The 17,279-nt window shown below is 29.8% G+C and overlaps 1 protein-coding gene across 2 annotated transcripts in view; it reads right to left on the bottom strand.

The window, feature by feature from the left end:
* LOC117172142 (protein roadkill) overlaps nucleotides 1-17,279 on the bottom strand; it is a 179,451-nt gene that overhangs the window by 115,150 nt on the left and 47,022 nt on the right. The window lies entirely within an intron of this gene.

Genomic DNA, 17,279 nt, shown 5'->3' with positions numbered 1-17,279 from the left:
CCAATTAGCACAAATGGTAAGTTCCGACAGTGCCTACAAGTGTGCCTACTGGCCGCTAAATGGCAATACCGGTTTCATATGTATACACCTGGTATGTACAATAGGGCGAATCGAGAAAAAGTTGTAAACAAACATTTTTTGAGGTTCTAGGCGCACCTATGAAAGAATACTGACTTTGCTTTGAAGGCTTTAATAAAATTCTGGAGGTTACAGCTAATCAAAAAAGCTCGTATTTCCATATTTGGTTCCATCATTGTCGTTGCATTGCTGTATATATTATTCATTTTTTAACTCTCACAAGCCACACGCCACGAGGCACGAGCTTCTTGTATTTACGGAAAGTTCGGGCGTTAGTGTTATGCTAATTAATGCAAGGCGGTAATTTTTTTAAATGCACTTCAATTTATAGGCATAAAACTGATTCTAAAATTATTTTAGGTTAGAATTTTTAGCTGTACGAGCGAACTCATTACAGGACATATGCTGTTTGATCATGACTGCTAGAATGTTTAGCAAATTATGATAGAATTATCTTCCACATTTTCTGTCTGAAGGAGACAGACGGCTTATATATCTTAGCTTCCTAGTTTGCAGTTCTACCTAAACTTTATTGCAAATTCAGCTATATCTCCCCAGCAATATATTTCTAGCTACAACAGCTATACCATTTTTTCAGTGCACAAAGTATTTTTTCGTCAATTTAAATTGCAGCACTGGTTGGTAATGTATATTATTTTTCACAGCAAATCAATTGAAAATTCAAGTTTGTAGACCCGAGATACCTACCCTAGAGTCTACCCTAGAGCACAAAAAAATGTTTAGACCCTAGGGATACAAACACTGTGTTTCAGCCCGCTCTACACGTACGAAAATCAAAGACAAAATGTTTCAACCCTAGGAATGCAAATAGTGTGTTTCAAGCCGCTCTACAGGTACCGAAACTCGAAGTTTCAGTAGAGGCACTATGAAAAGTTAATTTCCAATAAAATCGCAGCATTTTTGACAAAAAAAAAGGAGTACATTCAACATCAAAAAGATTAGTTTTTCACAAAAATTAAGGAATTTTCAACTGAAAAAAGATTCATTTTTAACAAAAATTAGAAAAAATACACGGAGAAAAATGGATGTTCAAACGTAACATCTAGATGTTCAGCGTTAACATATTTTATGTTTAACTATAGGACAGCAATCTAGATTATCAAAATTAGCATCTGTAGATATTAAAAAGTGAGATGTTACTCTCTAACATCCGAAATGTTCACCTGAAATATCCGAGATATTACCAGATGTTATGTCAAATACCGCCTTTAAATATTTAAGGAGTTCTTAAGCAATTAATTGATAACTTATTTGTGAATTTCAAATTAAAATTTAATGTTCGTACCGTGCACGAAGGAAAAACAGATAAAGGGTATGAAATGTCGATCAGATGATACATTCAGTCAAGTTGAGATTATGTTCAATATTTTTAATTCAAAATAAAAACGGGGTAAATGATCAAAAAACGAATGATCTGTAATCTGAATTTAAAATGCTATCTATTTTAAGTTACTTAAACTCAAATTTTATTTTAAATATATAAACAATTTGTCAAATGTGTTAAGTCAATAAACCTGCAACTTAACCTATTAATGGCCATAAGTCGTATTTGCGACCCGAAAACACGCCTTCTTTAAAACTCTGTAGCCACCGTTCCAACAAAGCGAACATACTGCGCCGCATGGCAGAGAACAGGTAAGGAAATTTTGGGAATTTTGGAAATTTTTTGAAGTAGTTGTATTAATTAGGTTAAGTACAGAGCACAGTGCAAAAAGTCACTAAATTTTATCGACGGAAACTAGTTTTGGCCATTAATGGGTTAAGATCATTGTTCCCTCCTTTGGACTGAATCGAAAATATATAGTGGTCAAATATAGTCGTGAAATTCCAAAGCGCTATGCGCATGCGCTGGGACGGTTTTAACATCTGAATGTGTATCAGTTTAACATAAACAAATTTTTACGCCTAACATCTCAAACGGATGGTAAATGTTTGGTATGAATATCTGCATGTTAGGTGCTGCAATCTTACCCTTTGAACATCTACATTTAAACATCCATCTTTCTCCGTGTATATGCTGAGTTTAAAAAGTGAATTTTACATATATAAAAAAATAATAATTTTTAACAGAAGATACATTTGAAACCAAAAAGTCGCAATTTTATTCAAAAATAGCTGTAAATTCGATTTCGGGTGTTTCCAGTTATTTTGTATTCACAATTTGATGGTGCTCATTTGAGGAGCACTTTGCATCTTCATTATGATTAATTAGTAAATATATTTGCTTCCTCATATAGGAAATCTAATTTAAAAAATTTACCCGGCACGCGGGCAAATTTTCTAAACGGTTTTAAGCAAGTTTTCTAAGCGGACACATTCTCAGAGAAGGGGGGCAAATTTTACCAAAATTTAATACCTTTTCTGATGAGCATTTAAAAATCCAAATAGAGCAATCAAAATGTCTCGAATCAAGGTGCCTTTCTATTCTTGCATGAACATTGAATTATATAAAACGTATTTCCATAATAATATATAGTGCTAAAAATTAGGTGTGAAATTGAATCCTTTAAATTTCTTCAAGTTATTAGCTCCACAAACCAGTGAGATACCCAAACACACACACACACACAAGCACGCATCAGAGAGACCGCAAGGCTTAATTAAAATATTTCAAATTTATTAATCTTTACAGTCAATTGAAATGCTTCTTGTCGAAATTCCCTGACTTTTCCAATATTATTGTTTAAAATCCCTGACTTTTCCTTGTCCAATCAAATTCTCTTACTTTTCCCGTATTTTCAAGTACAAATTTGTGTACATTTTACTTCCTTTACACCAAATTTTGATAAATAATCAATAAATTATGAAAACGTCAATTTTAAAACTGCAAGTGTTTCGCTGCGATATAAATAATGAGACACAGCTAATATTTTTAAATAAGATCTTCAACAAGGAAATATTTTAATTTTACGAAACGCTTGGATATCTTGAGGATGACATTCGATAAGTCATCAGTGAAAATTTCAGGGCATTGTCAGATACCTATAAAGACACTTACTTGTCTCTTATGGATGAAAAGTTGAGAGAAAATGTCAAACCGTTCGAACTGTTTAAGCATTGCAATGGAACTTACCTGAAACAAAAAAAATCACCAATACTTTAAAAATTGATTACCATTGATTTAAAGGTTTTGGTAGCAATCTTACAATATTGTTACATATCAGCGTAAAACGCTAAACGGATTTTTAATGAGATCCTTCTTCAAAATGAGATGCAAGAAAATTGAAGATTAAAAGAACTGAGCAAATCAGAATTGCTTAAAAAAATTGCTTTGCTGCAAAAAAATATTTTGAAAATCCTCTAGAAAATTACCTTAAAAATAAAGCTTTGTTTTTCCTAGGTTTTTTTACGGAAAAAGTGTAACTTGAGAGAAATTGTCAAATTATAGGTATTTTAGAGGATGAAAAAATGACAGGTTAACCGTGGTTCCGGTAAGAGCAGTAATAAAGAAACGGTAAAAAGTAATCAGCTAATCCCCTAAATATACATCACCTCGATAAAAAATATATCGTTGGAATGATTAAAAATTATCGTTAAAAAGATAGCATGCCTCACGCGATTGGTGTGATATTTCGTGGTATGTGAGCGGGTGTGGTCCGTTGTGGGATGTGACCTCGTCGTCACCGTCGCCGTCGCTCAGCTGAATAGGCCCGTCAATGGTTCGCTTCGTTAAATGAAATAGGCCAGCCGATCGTATTAGGTATTCGTGGTTTATACATATGAACAAGAGAACATTGTTGCGATTGAGGGACATGGTGAGCTACTTAAATATAGATAAATTAAGTATTCTGCCCTTGGGATACATCCTCATGAAGACAATTAAATCGACATTAAATTTCAGTCCCCTAGTTCAAAAATCAACGACACAACATTTTGTCAATCTACCAAAATATTAGATTATGTTTCTGTTTTTTCCATGTATGACAAGCATTTCACAAGAGAAAACAAAAGAAAAAATACATGTTTGCCGCCTGCTGTAAATATTATTTATATATAATAATTCAACATTCATTCTGTGCACACATCGATTTCCACATTGAAGGTCATATGATTCTGCTCGATTTTAACATGTTTTTTTTCTAGCGACTTTTTCAATAAAAAATCGCTTTATCATTGATTTGCAAGTAATTAATTTTGCACTTTAGATTTAAATGAGTGATTAAAAAAAAATGGGATGCACAATTTGAAAATACCTTTGTATATATCTTTGTATATTCCCTAAACTTGTGCACAAATTTTTTTAAACTAAAGGTCAAAAAATCGACAAAAGTAATTTGGTGATACAGAATTCTCTTTTGTTAAAGCTCCTTTGGCTTTAACGAACACATTCTCATCACGTATCTCGTGCTTCGCACTCGAATTTGTACCTTAAATTGTAAATCATTTCCATAAATGTATATTATTAAAATTCCTAACATGCATTGTTACTAAAACAGACGTAGTTTCATTGTCTCGTTTAAAAGAATTCGCATTCTAAAAAAATTTTGTTATTAGACATTTTTTGCAACTTCTGACGTTTATTCAAAAACTAAACTTACTCAAATCCAATTTCATTTTTGGGATTTGAACGTTACAGACACGGTCTACACAACAGCCTTATCGTTTTAAAACTTCTAAATTATATCCCTAACCTCAGTGACCCAGGCTTAGTCAATTGAATTTTTTACCGCATCGTGTTCTACATCGTAGTTGTGGTGCCCTATTGTTTCATCTCCTAATAATTCATTAATAGTCTCTCAAAGCGTTTAGAGTGGGGTGTCGAGATACAACAGTCCCGTGAAACTTCGATTAATGGGGGTGGGGTTAGTTTCAACCTAGAGTCATATCTGGTTAGTGTTTTATACTAATAATAAATAGTTGAATGAAAAAACGTAATTTTTTATTTTCCATTATTTTTTTATGCTGCCAACATTTAAATTGTCGATTTTTCAAGAAAATTGAATAAGTTATGATAATCTTGTAGGCCTGTAGGGCACTCAAAAAGCAACATTTTTCTTCTGGTTTTTTTTCATATCGTGCGTTATTTGGCTTAAAATGTTCATTTTCATGTGCTTTTTTGGAATTTTGTAAATGCTATAACTCTGGTAAATTTTGATTTTATCAAAAAAAGTTATTAGGATAAATTGTTCCACTTTTTGAATACTATGAATATCCGAACAGGAAATTTTTGAATTTTGAAAAAAGTGGTAAAAAAATATTCAAAATGTGCTCAATTTTTGAATTTGTATCCAAAATGGCTGGGTACCCATGTGCGAATTTTCCATTGAGCCATAGTCGGGCCAACTTTGTCGGAGTTGGGCTAACTTTGCCAACCAGGCATTGGCCAACATACCGAAATGATAACTATGGCCCAACTCTGATTGCCAAATATTGGCTACCATGGTTGGATCAACGATGGCTACTAGAAGTCGGCCCAACAGCGAAATTAAAACTTTGGCCCGACCATGTTAGCCGACTATTTATACAATAGCCATTACCAAAATCGGACCAACTATGGCAATTACATGGAAAAAATATCCATTAAATTTGATAGAACCAATCTTATAGTAGAGGATGCGATGGGTAGTTTAATAGATGTAATGCAATCACTACACTGCTTATAATCGCACGCTATGCAAATTTTTATTTGCTTTGGGGTTTGAACCCTATAAGTTTCGCATTCCTAATTCCTAACGCCTAAAGCCTCTCGGCTAACCTAGCTAGAAGTATTACAAAAAAATCTGAAATATAACCGACAGCTGTGCACGGCCGTCTGCAAATTTCTGTGAACCATTCTATAAAAAATATTGCTACGCTCATAATAATATATGTAGGGTAAACATGGGTATCACCGACACCTTACAATTTTTTTAGGAATAGGAGAATATTAATTTATATCCTTATTGTTTGGTGTTTTTGATTGATCTTTGAGGTTTGGAAATCCAAAATCAATTAAAAAGATATTGAACATTAAAGACTGTTGAAAGACGATGCCATAGAAATAAGGAAAGCAATCATAGCAACACGGACATCAATAAAAAAATGCGTATTATTCCCTAAAAACTTTCTTCTGATGGGTGTCTTCCACTGAGAGGTACGTATGTCTGTCACTGGTTTTGAAGGTATGATAAGAATATTTCAAATATATCAAATCTACTCAAATTTGAGACTAATATATTTTTATTTATATTGCAAAATATAATCATCTAACCTCTGAAAGTACTACAAAATAAGAAATACCTTTTCTTCTAACATTCAACATGTCCTTCTGTAGGCGGCAAAAACAATGTTATTTAATGAATATAAATTCAGTAATTTTGTACTGAATAAATATTGAAATACAAATTACATGGATTATAAAATATTTATTTATTCATAAGTATTAATTTTATATTTCTGAAATTCTAATAAAGGCATTTTCATTGCACAGTTTCGTTCACTAGAATAGTGTCGGCAATACCACTGTTTATAAGATTTCAGATTTTAGAAATATTACAAATTATTATTGAATATTTAATGTGTTTGAACAAGATTTAAACTAAATTCAAAAATATTTTAAGACATAAAAGATTTTAAAAAATCAATAATAATAATATTAAATTCAATAAATAATAAATTCATTAAAAATGTCTTGAACTCTTTTAAATAACTTGAAATATTTTGAAATTCGATTATAAACTTAAAAATTTTCCAATCAAATAACTTCCGTTAAATCCCTTGAAACTCCTGAAAATCTCTTCAACGACATAAAAATATTTTTAAATTACATGGAGACCCTTAAACTCTTTTGAATTTTCCAAAAAATATTGAAAATGGCCTGTAATATTTTAAATTCCTTTACAGACTTTTAAAACTATATTGACTCGATTTAAATGCCACAAAATCCCTTAAAATCACTAAAAATATCTTGATCTCATAAAAAGTATTTTAAAGTTTCTAAAATATCTTGAAAATTCTTTTGCTTTTTTTAATTCTTCTCAAATATTTTAAACTTCTTTAAAATTACTTGAAATATTTTGAAATTCATTTATATATATATATATTTTTCTCTTTTTGATAAAAAGAATTTTTAAATCCGTTCATGCCTATCTCTGGGCCGTCTTTGGCCCAGAGTTGCTCCGGTAGTCGGCGTTACACGTTAACGAAAGATATCCGATAGTTGACCCGATGTTTGGTCCATGTTCGGGCCAAAGTTGGGCCAATAGTCGGCCTAACTTCTTCAGAACTTTCTAAATCCCTTCATGTCGATCTCTGGGCCTACTTTGGCCCAGATTTGGGCCAGTAGTCGGCTTTACTTGTTAACGAAAGATTTCCCATAGCTGCCCTGATGGTTGGTCCATGTTCGGGCCAAAGTTGGGCCAAAAGTCAATCCCACGTTGTTTGCCAACGTTGGCTGTTTGGGTTGGGCCGAAAGAAGTATCTTATAAATATAAAAGGTGGTCCGACTTTGGGCCAACGCACCTGCTTTGGGTGCCGACCAGATTTCGCACTTGGGTAACGAACTAGACCTTCATTTTAAGATACTAAAAGAGTGTACCAAAGGAAAATTCAATCAGTCAATTCTTTCAAAAGTTATCGTGCTAACAAATTAAACAAAAAAAAAAACATCCACGAACAAGCAGACAGACTGACACACACATTCATAAAAACATGTTTTTCGAATTCTGTGGTCTCAAAACGTGGACATTTGGGGTAATTCACAAAATACGTGATACCTTTAGGGAGGGGGGGGGGGGTCAGCATTTCCTGTAAAATGTATTACGTTTATTGTGAATGTCCCCTTTGACAAAAACAGGGGGGTCCAATTTTATGATTAGAATGTCAAAAATGGATCCTTTTAATACTTTTCAAGCTTATGCTTCTGTCTTACTGAAAATCTTATAATCAGAAAATCAGAGAGCCCACCAAAATGTAACTCTTTTCTTAAAAGCTTTTATGAAGCTATTGATTAATCAAGAATGTTCATCGAAATTTCGTGAATAGATTGATCCAGGCGCCTCGAAGACGCTAAATAATTATATCAAATACAGTACTATTATATTCCCAATATGCATCTCGAAGACGCGAACAAATATATCATATACATTACTGTTGTATTTCTAATATTAAAAAAAGTTGTGCTTGTGTCAACAAGATAAAAAATGTATTTAAAAAATTTTTAATCGGAATTACTATATCATAAGAGATCATGCAAAGTTCGTCAATAGGTAATTCGAAGTGTTTCGAAAACGCGAACAAACAGATTAAATACAGAATTGTAATATTCCTAATATTAACCAAGTTTTTCTCATATAAACATAATACGAACATTTTTTTGAAACTTAATAGATGGGTACTGGCGGGTCATAAAAGGTTCAATATTAGGTCGATCAATGCGTCTTGTGTCAAGGTTGCGAACAAATACACTACATACAGCATTGTCGTATTTTGAATATCAAAAAATATTTTCTTATATAAACAGAATGAAACATTTTTTTTGAAGTTTATAAATCGATACTGGTAGGTACCCCGGCAGAAAAATTATATATAGTTTATATATAATGTAAAGTTTTATATATAATATTCATTTGTTTTATACAAAAAATGTATAAAATAAAAGAATATTATGTATAATACTTCATACTATGTACAAGCTATACATAATATTTTCACCTGGGCCATGAAAGTTTCAAAACAATAGGTTGCTCGATGTATCACAAAGTGGCGAACAAATACACTAACTATCATATTGTTGTATTTTGAATATCAAAAACAATATCCTATCAGATCTGGATATCAGTTGGAGCTACAATTCGTCCCAATTTAATGAACGTAGGTCTTTTAAATTTCGAGATATGCTAAACAGAAAAAAGTCACATACGCGCTAGCACACACACACACACACACACACGCGCGCGCGCGAAATTTTAAACGAATTGTATTTTCAAACTCCTGGGGTCAAATTATATCGAAATATGTCAAACAAATATATTTGAAAATTTAGATCATTATAAACCTCCCTATATGTGGAAGCAATTAATCATTTTTAATGACTTAGTTTCAAGATCCTATTTTAAGAATGCTTCAATTTTTAAACGGAGTTTGGAATTTCTTAATTTCTAGAGCTTCAAGTATGAACTTATTAATTTTGGAAATTTCCCATTAGATCAAATTAGAGCACATCGGTTAAAAAGTTTCAGAAATATTATTCTTTAAACTTTAAATGTTCACTTTGAACGTCACTTGACACTTTTAATAATATTTATAATCCATAAAACTGCAATAATGTCAATAAAAAATGTTACAATGTTGTAGTTTCGAATTAAATAATTGAAAATGTGAGGACAATTATTGAACTATTAAATTTCTTAAAATTGCGCAATTTATTATCTAAAGCTTGATAGTTAGTTTTATATGCAATACTTTTAGATTTGCATATCCTAAATTGTCCGATTTCACAATTTCAGTCAGTTTTAAACTTAATAATTTTATATTTAAATATTATAAATTATTTGATTTTCAATTTTAAACGTACAGAATTGTCTCGTTTTTTTAATTCTTCGAAATCGTACACGGAAAAAAATTATAGTTGAAATAGAATGATAATGAAAAATCCAATCAACAAAAATAGAATATTAAATAAAAAAAGTAATTTTTGTTTTTTAGAATTTTGAAATATTTTTTTTTGTTGAAAATCCAACTGTATTACCGACTCAAGGATAATCATATCTTTGAATTATATATATATATAATGTTTTCGCGAGTTTAAAATGCCGTATAAAATTGAAGCATTACGTGGAATTTCCTGGTTAGATAAGAAAAGCGGAGAAATGATATAAGTCGGCTTCCAAGTTTTGGAATAATTTTAAAACATTTATATTAATTCCACTTATTTTTATTTGAATGAGGCCCTTTTTAATTTTTCTAGTTTTAACGTAAACTGTGAAATGAGTTATAAATTTAATACCCCTGTCAAATGTATTCCTATTTAATTGGCGATATTCAGATTTTCAGTATCTTGATTTCCGTTACATAATATCTTTGTTTCAACAATTTACAAATGTGAATCATTATTAATAATATTCAAATTAAATTATTAAGATAATCATTATTTGAATATTTTTGCCAATATTATTTTTTCATTTTCACTCATATTTGTGATCAGATAAAAGATCAATATCATTCGTTCAGTTATACATTTTTCCGTGTAATTATATATCACATTAAAAGTCTTTATAACTGAACAAATTTCAGTTTAAAGGATTTGTGATTAAATCATTTTAAATTAAATGCCTCCAGAATTAATTCAAAACAATGATAAATTAAGAAAATAATTTTGTCAAGTTCAAACCTTAAAAATTAAAAGTTTTTAGTACTAGGTTAAAAGCTTAAAATGGTGCAATTTCAAGCATTGGAATCGTATAGCGATATTTTTGAGTATTTTTTTATATTATCAATGTAATATTATAAAACTGTCAGATTATTGTTTGAATATTTTAAAAACTTGATTATTTAAAACTGAAAAATATTTGTTTGGGAGATTACAAGGATGAATAATAATTCTTAATGATAAATTAAACGATTTGAAATTAAAAAGTAGAAATTTGTGTTATTTAATGTCAAAATATATGAAAATACAATTACCTAAAAGTGAGAAAATAGTAATTTAATTATTTCTTTGAATTTGAATAATTCCAGTTTTAGAATACTGAATTTTTATGTTAAACGCTAAATTTTCCATTTTTCTCTTTTAAAAGTTTTAATTTTTAAATAAAAATTTAAATGATTAAATTTAGCAAACTATAATCAATAATTCGAAAACTGTTAATTATTAACTCGATAATTAAATTATATACATGTACTTGTGGCTTTACTCATATTTCACTACATTATTTATTTATTTTTTCATTTTTAATTGAACGGTGTAAATTTCGATACATTTATTTTATGGTCTTAGAAAAAAATTTCAAACTAAATTTAATATTAAATAATAATTTTTTAAGTAAACAATATAAAATTCTAGAATTTCCGCAAATTTTACTTTGTAACATTTAATTTAGTTTTCAATTGCAAATGAAAAAATTTTTATTGCTTCGTATTAAAAATTATTTAAATTCAAAAGTGTTGAATGTTTAATTATCCAATTTTGAACGATTTTAATTAGAAATAATACAACTTCAATTCCTTTACATTTTAAATAAGCTGGAATTTGAAATTAAAATCTGAAATAATTCAACTTTTAACATTTTCAAGATTATTAATTTCAAGATTCTTAAATTCAAGATGAAATTGTTCAATTATGAACGCTTTAAATAAAAAATAATACATTTCAACTCCATTCGAAATAAATTGTCCAATTTTGAAAACTTCAGACTGAAATTTTTCAATTTTGGGAGATTCTGATTGCAATTTTTCAATTTTTAAAGCTTTTATTTAGAATTGATAAAAGAATAATTTCTTTTGATTTCTTTCGAAATATTGTCCTTCCAAATTTTACCTAATCCAAAATTGTTTAAATTGAAACGTTCTCAATTCGGAATTATTAATTATTGTTAACATTTTTTTTTTAATTAACGTTCTTTAAATGCCTTTTAATTATTTTGAAAGTAACACTTTAATATAGACTATTGTGAATTAAATATGAGATAAGTTAAAAATGAAGGTTGGTTCTTACCTAACGATTGTTAATATAATTTGCTACGAGTATCGTAATTTTTTTACTTATTTAGTATTCATAAGCGGAAAGTTGGTTGTAAGCTATAAAAAAAGGTAATTTTTTTTTCTTCTTCTCTGCAAGCATTAAGTGTTTGGACGTTGTGTAATAAACATCACCCGAATGAACGAAAATTTACGTTTGTCATTCTGAGAAACGATATACTTTAAACCTCGCGAAAGTGATAAATTCTGGAGAATGTGCTCAGTAATCACTGTGACGATAGCCATGAATCTCAGAGTCATCCACGCGCAAAAACTTTTGTACAGAGTTTATACATTATTTTTTTCGCAAGAAATAAAAAAGTGTAACAATCAGAGCTGCAAGTTTTCAATCGATATACAACTTAGAAAAATACGTTATCTGGAGAGTTGAATTGACTAACGGATCGTTTCAATTAATACATTAATTTAGTTTAACGGATAATGAAAGTTCAAGATCATTCATTTTCTTTCTGTCAGGTGGAAATAGATAAAGATCAGACATTTTGAACAATGCACTAGAATAGATTCTAGGACGAAAAAATCTTGTTGACAAGACCTTGCTGGCCTTTTCTAGAAATTTTTTATTCAGAGGACCTATGTATTTAAATTCTGAAACTATCTCTCTCACAAAATCTGTATCTATATCCTTTTATCCTTCTCACTGTGGGAGAATACGTATCTTGGAATCAAATAAGTCCCGAATTTTTCAGTTATGGACGTATCGGGGACAATGATTTGTATAAATGGGTTGCTTATTACAAGCCTAAGGATTCGAGATCTAATCTTATCTTCTGAACATCAAGCCGCAATAAAAACAGCATTTATAAATAGGAAAAAAATTAATTACTTATACCTAGTTATAAATGATTTTACAAAAATCAGGTTTCTAACTTCACTCCGCCGTAAAAAGTTTTTTTTAGGTATGTTATAAAAGAACAATTAAATTGTTTAAATAAAAACATAAACTTAACACCGATTTCTTTAAACTACGTCATTATTTGATATTTAATTAATTTGTTGGTCTTGAATTTCGGTCAGCGTACATCATACGATGGAGCATGATATCCCTGACATTACTGTCGGTTTATTTGAACATGCACGTTGTAGATAAAAAGTGTAAAATATAATAATTCTTAAAGTATAATCTAACGAACAAAAAATTACTCGAGGCATAATCCACACTAAGTAAATTGTATCTTATCAATTAAATTATGCCGCAAAACTTAGTTATAACTTATAACCTCCAACTCCTTAAACATTCTATTCAGCGTGTAAATACTAAATATCTGCAATTACCTTCACAGATATCGTGCTTACCGACAGGCACTAAAAGCGCGAAAATTCAAAACAGGCATTGATCAATAATATTCAAAATTCTACTTGTTGAGTTATTATGGTTATTACTCAACCCATGTAATTAGAATCATTCTGATTAATAAAGAGAATAATTACTGGAAGTGTGTTTAAAATAGGAAATTATAATTAGGAATAGAAATAAGTTCATAACAAGTTTCAATATTTTTAGTTTATATGCTGGTCTCTTTTAAAGGAATAAAACATGAAAGTGCGCGTTTAAGTAAAGAGAGTCCTTTCAAATATATTTTAATAGAGACTTATACTTAGGAATGGAAATACATTTATAACCTTTATAACGACAATTTTTATATTTGTAGATTATAATCACGAATTTTCATCACAAAGTTTATAAAAAAATGTATGGTGCCAGAGGTTTCAAGAAGTACCTCAACTTTTAGAATCTAATATTTTCATAATCTCTAAGTATTTTGAAATATGTTGTACATGGAAAAAAGTGCATTAATCTTTCCTCAATCATTTCTATAGTCAGGATTTAATGTAAAACAAATTTAAAATAATTCTACAAGAGTTCTGCAAACTTCATATTGAACTCCGATTTAAAAATGTTAATAAAATATAGGAAGAAATTCATGAAAAAACGTTGAAAACTTTTGTAGAAATGACATTTGAGGTATTGAGAGTTTGTGATCACCTAATTATAAGGTCTAGATACCTCAATTCTGTTAAATGTATACTGTGCGAAGGTAGCGATATTCCTCGAATCCCTCGGCCCTAGCCAAAGCGTTTGTTTAATGTTTAACATATTCCTCAATTCTGCTGTCCAAAAGAAAAACCTAGGAAGTGAGGCCTCCAGTCCATGCATCAGAGCGACCGGATCTCAGAATTGACCAATCAGAAAATTTCAGCGGAAACAGAGTCTCGTTCATGAGCCGAAGTTAGCCGCAGATGAAATTTACTATAGTGCGTGTCACATTTGTTGTGACTGTTTTTTGTTTTCAAAAGTGTTTACCACTTGAGGTTATAAAAAAAATAAATTATAAACATAATCAGCAGTTTTGATTAATTAAGGGAACATGATGTAAGTATCAATTTTACGTACAGTCTTATACATGTTTTTTGCGTTTTTCATATGAAAAGTTTTTTTTTTTGAGTCTTTAATATCATGTATAACGCATACACCGGCTTATATATTTAACAATGTTTCATTTGCGAAAATTGAATAATTTATCATATTTGTCTGGATGTAAAAGAGGAGGGAGAATAAAAAAAGAATTTTTTTAAATTTTAATTATATTTTGTATAGTTCTACATTAAATTATTTGCAATATATATACGTAACATGCATACAGTTAACAATTTTGATTCAAAATTTATAATAATTTTGCAGATATATTTAGCATTTATTGTATTTTAAATACTTGTATACTTAATTTCGCGCCAATAAGCGTTCCGTTTATTTCCAAAGTTGTCAAACACATGGACCGGAATGAACGTAACACGGAATGAATGGAACACTAATCACTGATCATGTTTGACAAGAAGGAACTTTTTCGTCTTGTCGAAGGTGCTATGCGATTTGTGTTCCGGTCATTCCGGTGCATGTGTTTGACAACTTTGGAAATAAACGGAACGCTTATTGGCGCGTAATTAAGTATACAAGTATTTAATACTAAGTACATCTGCCAAATTATTATAAATTTTGAATCAAAATTGTTGATCGTATGCATGTTACGAATATATATTGCAAATAATTTAATGTGGAACTATACAAAGTATAACTAAAAATTTTTTAAATTCTTTTTTTATTCTCCCTCCTCTTTTACATTCAGACAAATATGATAAATTATTCAATTTTCGCAAATGAAACATTGTTAAATATATAAGCCGGTGTATGCGTTATACATAATATTAAAGACTCAAATAAAACTTTTCATATAAAAAAACGCAAAAAAAAATCTATAAGGCTGTACACAGCACAATTGATACTTACATCATGTTCCCTTAATTCATCAACACTGCGCAATATGTTCATACATTATTATTTTTTATAACCTCAACTGGTAAACACTTTTGAAAAAAAACACTGACAACAAATGTGACACACAGTAAATTTCATATGCGGCTTACTTCGGCTCGAGAACAAGGCAGTGTTTCCATGGAAATTTTATGATTGGTCAACGCTTCATTCCGGCCATTCTGAGATCCAGGATCCAGTCGTTCTGGTCCATGGACTGGAAGCTTGAATTTGCCATAGAGACTATTTTCCGATACGTGCGCATGAGAAAATAACCTCTATGGCAAAAGCCACTTACTAGGGTTTTCAGTTGGACAAAAGAATTTCCCTTTGCGCTCTACAAGTTTTTAATCATTCCAAATTATTTTAAATGATTTTACAAAATTTCAAGAAATTTCAAAAGAGTTTATGTATTATTTTGTAATTACAAAATATATTCAAGTGTTTAAAAGTATTTAATGTATTTCAAAATAATTTAACGGGATTTAAAAATTCCTTTTAATTAAAAAAGAAAAAAATGTATAAATGAACTTCAAAATATTTCAAGTAATTTTAAAGAAGTTTAAAAGATTTTAGAATAAATACAAAAAGCACAAGAATTTTCAAGAGATTTTAGAGACTTTAAAATACTTTTAATGAGTCCTAGAGATTTTTAGTGAATTTAAGGGATTTTGTGCCATTTCAATGAATATAATATGGTTTAAAAAGTGAGTAAAGGAATTTAAAATCTTAGAAAGCATTTTAAACGAGTAAAAAAAATCAAGAGTTTCAGGATTTCCATGTAATTTAAAAATACAGTGAAACACTTCAATAGCCTTCCATTCTATAGCCATTCACTCAGGCGAGCAGTGAAGCGTGAAGAAACAAAAGCGGAGCGGGCTACAATGAGTTAATTCACACTCAAGGTCAGCCCGAAAATCGGCGGTATAAAAGAGTTTCACTGCATTTTTAAGTATTTAAGCAGAATTTCAGGAATTCCAAAGGATTTAACCGGAGTTATTTGATTAAAATTTTTTTTTAATTTATAAACTAATTTTAAAAGGTTTCAAAATATTTAAAAGAGTCCAAGATATTTTTAATGAATTTAAGAGATTTTAACTAATGTTGAAGAATTCTTGAGGAATTTCGGTAGAATTTAAATGAGTTTTAAGATTTTAAAGTAATTTTAAAATATAAATAATGTTCTTGAATTCTTTAAAGTCTGTTAAATATCTTGAAATCTTCGGAAATTTGTAGAAATCCTTTGAATCCTAATAAATTTCTTAATATATATTGAGAGTTTTTCAAATCTTTTATAATATCTTACAATATTTTTGAATTTAGTTTAAATCTTTTTTAATCACATAAAATATTCAATAATAATTTCTAATATTTCTCAAATCTAAAATCTTATTACATATATTATTATAAGCGTAGCAAAATTTTTTATAGAATGGTTCACAGAAATTTGCAGACGGCCGTGCACAGCTATCTGTTATATTTCAGATTTTTTTGTAATATTTCTAGCTAGGTTAGCCGAGAGGCTTTAGGCGTTAGGAATTAGGAGTGCGAAACTTATATAGGGTTCTAACCCCGCGGCGAATGAAAATCTTCATAGCGTGTGATTATAAACAGTGTAGTGATTGTGTAATAGCACATAATTGTGTACTTGAACATGTGAACAAATATTAGAGTATAATTGTAATAATATAATAATACAAGAGATTAATTTTTTGCGGTGAAAAATCGGTTATCATTTTATAGAAATGTTCTCTATAGTTTCGAGATTCCTTCGATATAGACTGCATTTTAGATTTTATAGAACTTTGTTACACATTTCGTTGCATGGTTCATCGCAATGTAAAACAAAGACGAGTTCAACTTTTAATAAACTGCACTCGAGTCGCGGTACTGTGAAATTCAGTACTTGTTAAGAGGTCATAAAAGGTTCAACAATAAATCAATAAATGCATTTTGAAGATGCGAACAAATAGACTAGATATCATATTGTTGTATTTTGAATTTCAAATAAACTAAACAAAAGTAAATCTAAACCACCGACCTAGCTCAAAATCCTGTTAGGCTTGGATATCACAGGTCTTTTAGATTTTGAAATATGGTGAACAGAAAAAAGTTAAATGAGACCATTCATAAAGTACGTGTTACATTTTTCAGTAATTTCAAACGATCCCTTCCCCTGCATGATGCTTTTTCC

This window comes from Belonocnema kinseyi, chromosome 4 (genome assembly GCF_010883055.1).
Source record: "Belonocnema kinseyi isolate 2016_QV_RU_SX_M_011 chromosome 4, B_treatae_v1, whole genome shotgun sequence".
NCBI classification, from domain to species: Eukaryota; Metazoa; Arthropoda; class Insecta; order Hymenoptera; family Cynipidae; genus Belonocnema; species Belonocnema kinseyi.
This window is presented reverse-complemented; position numbering and strand designations above follow the sequence as displayed.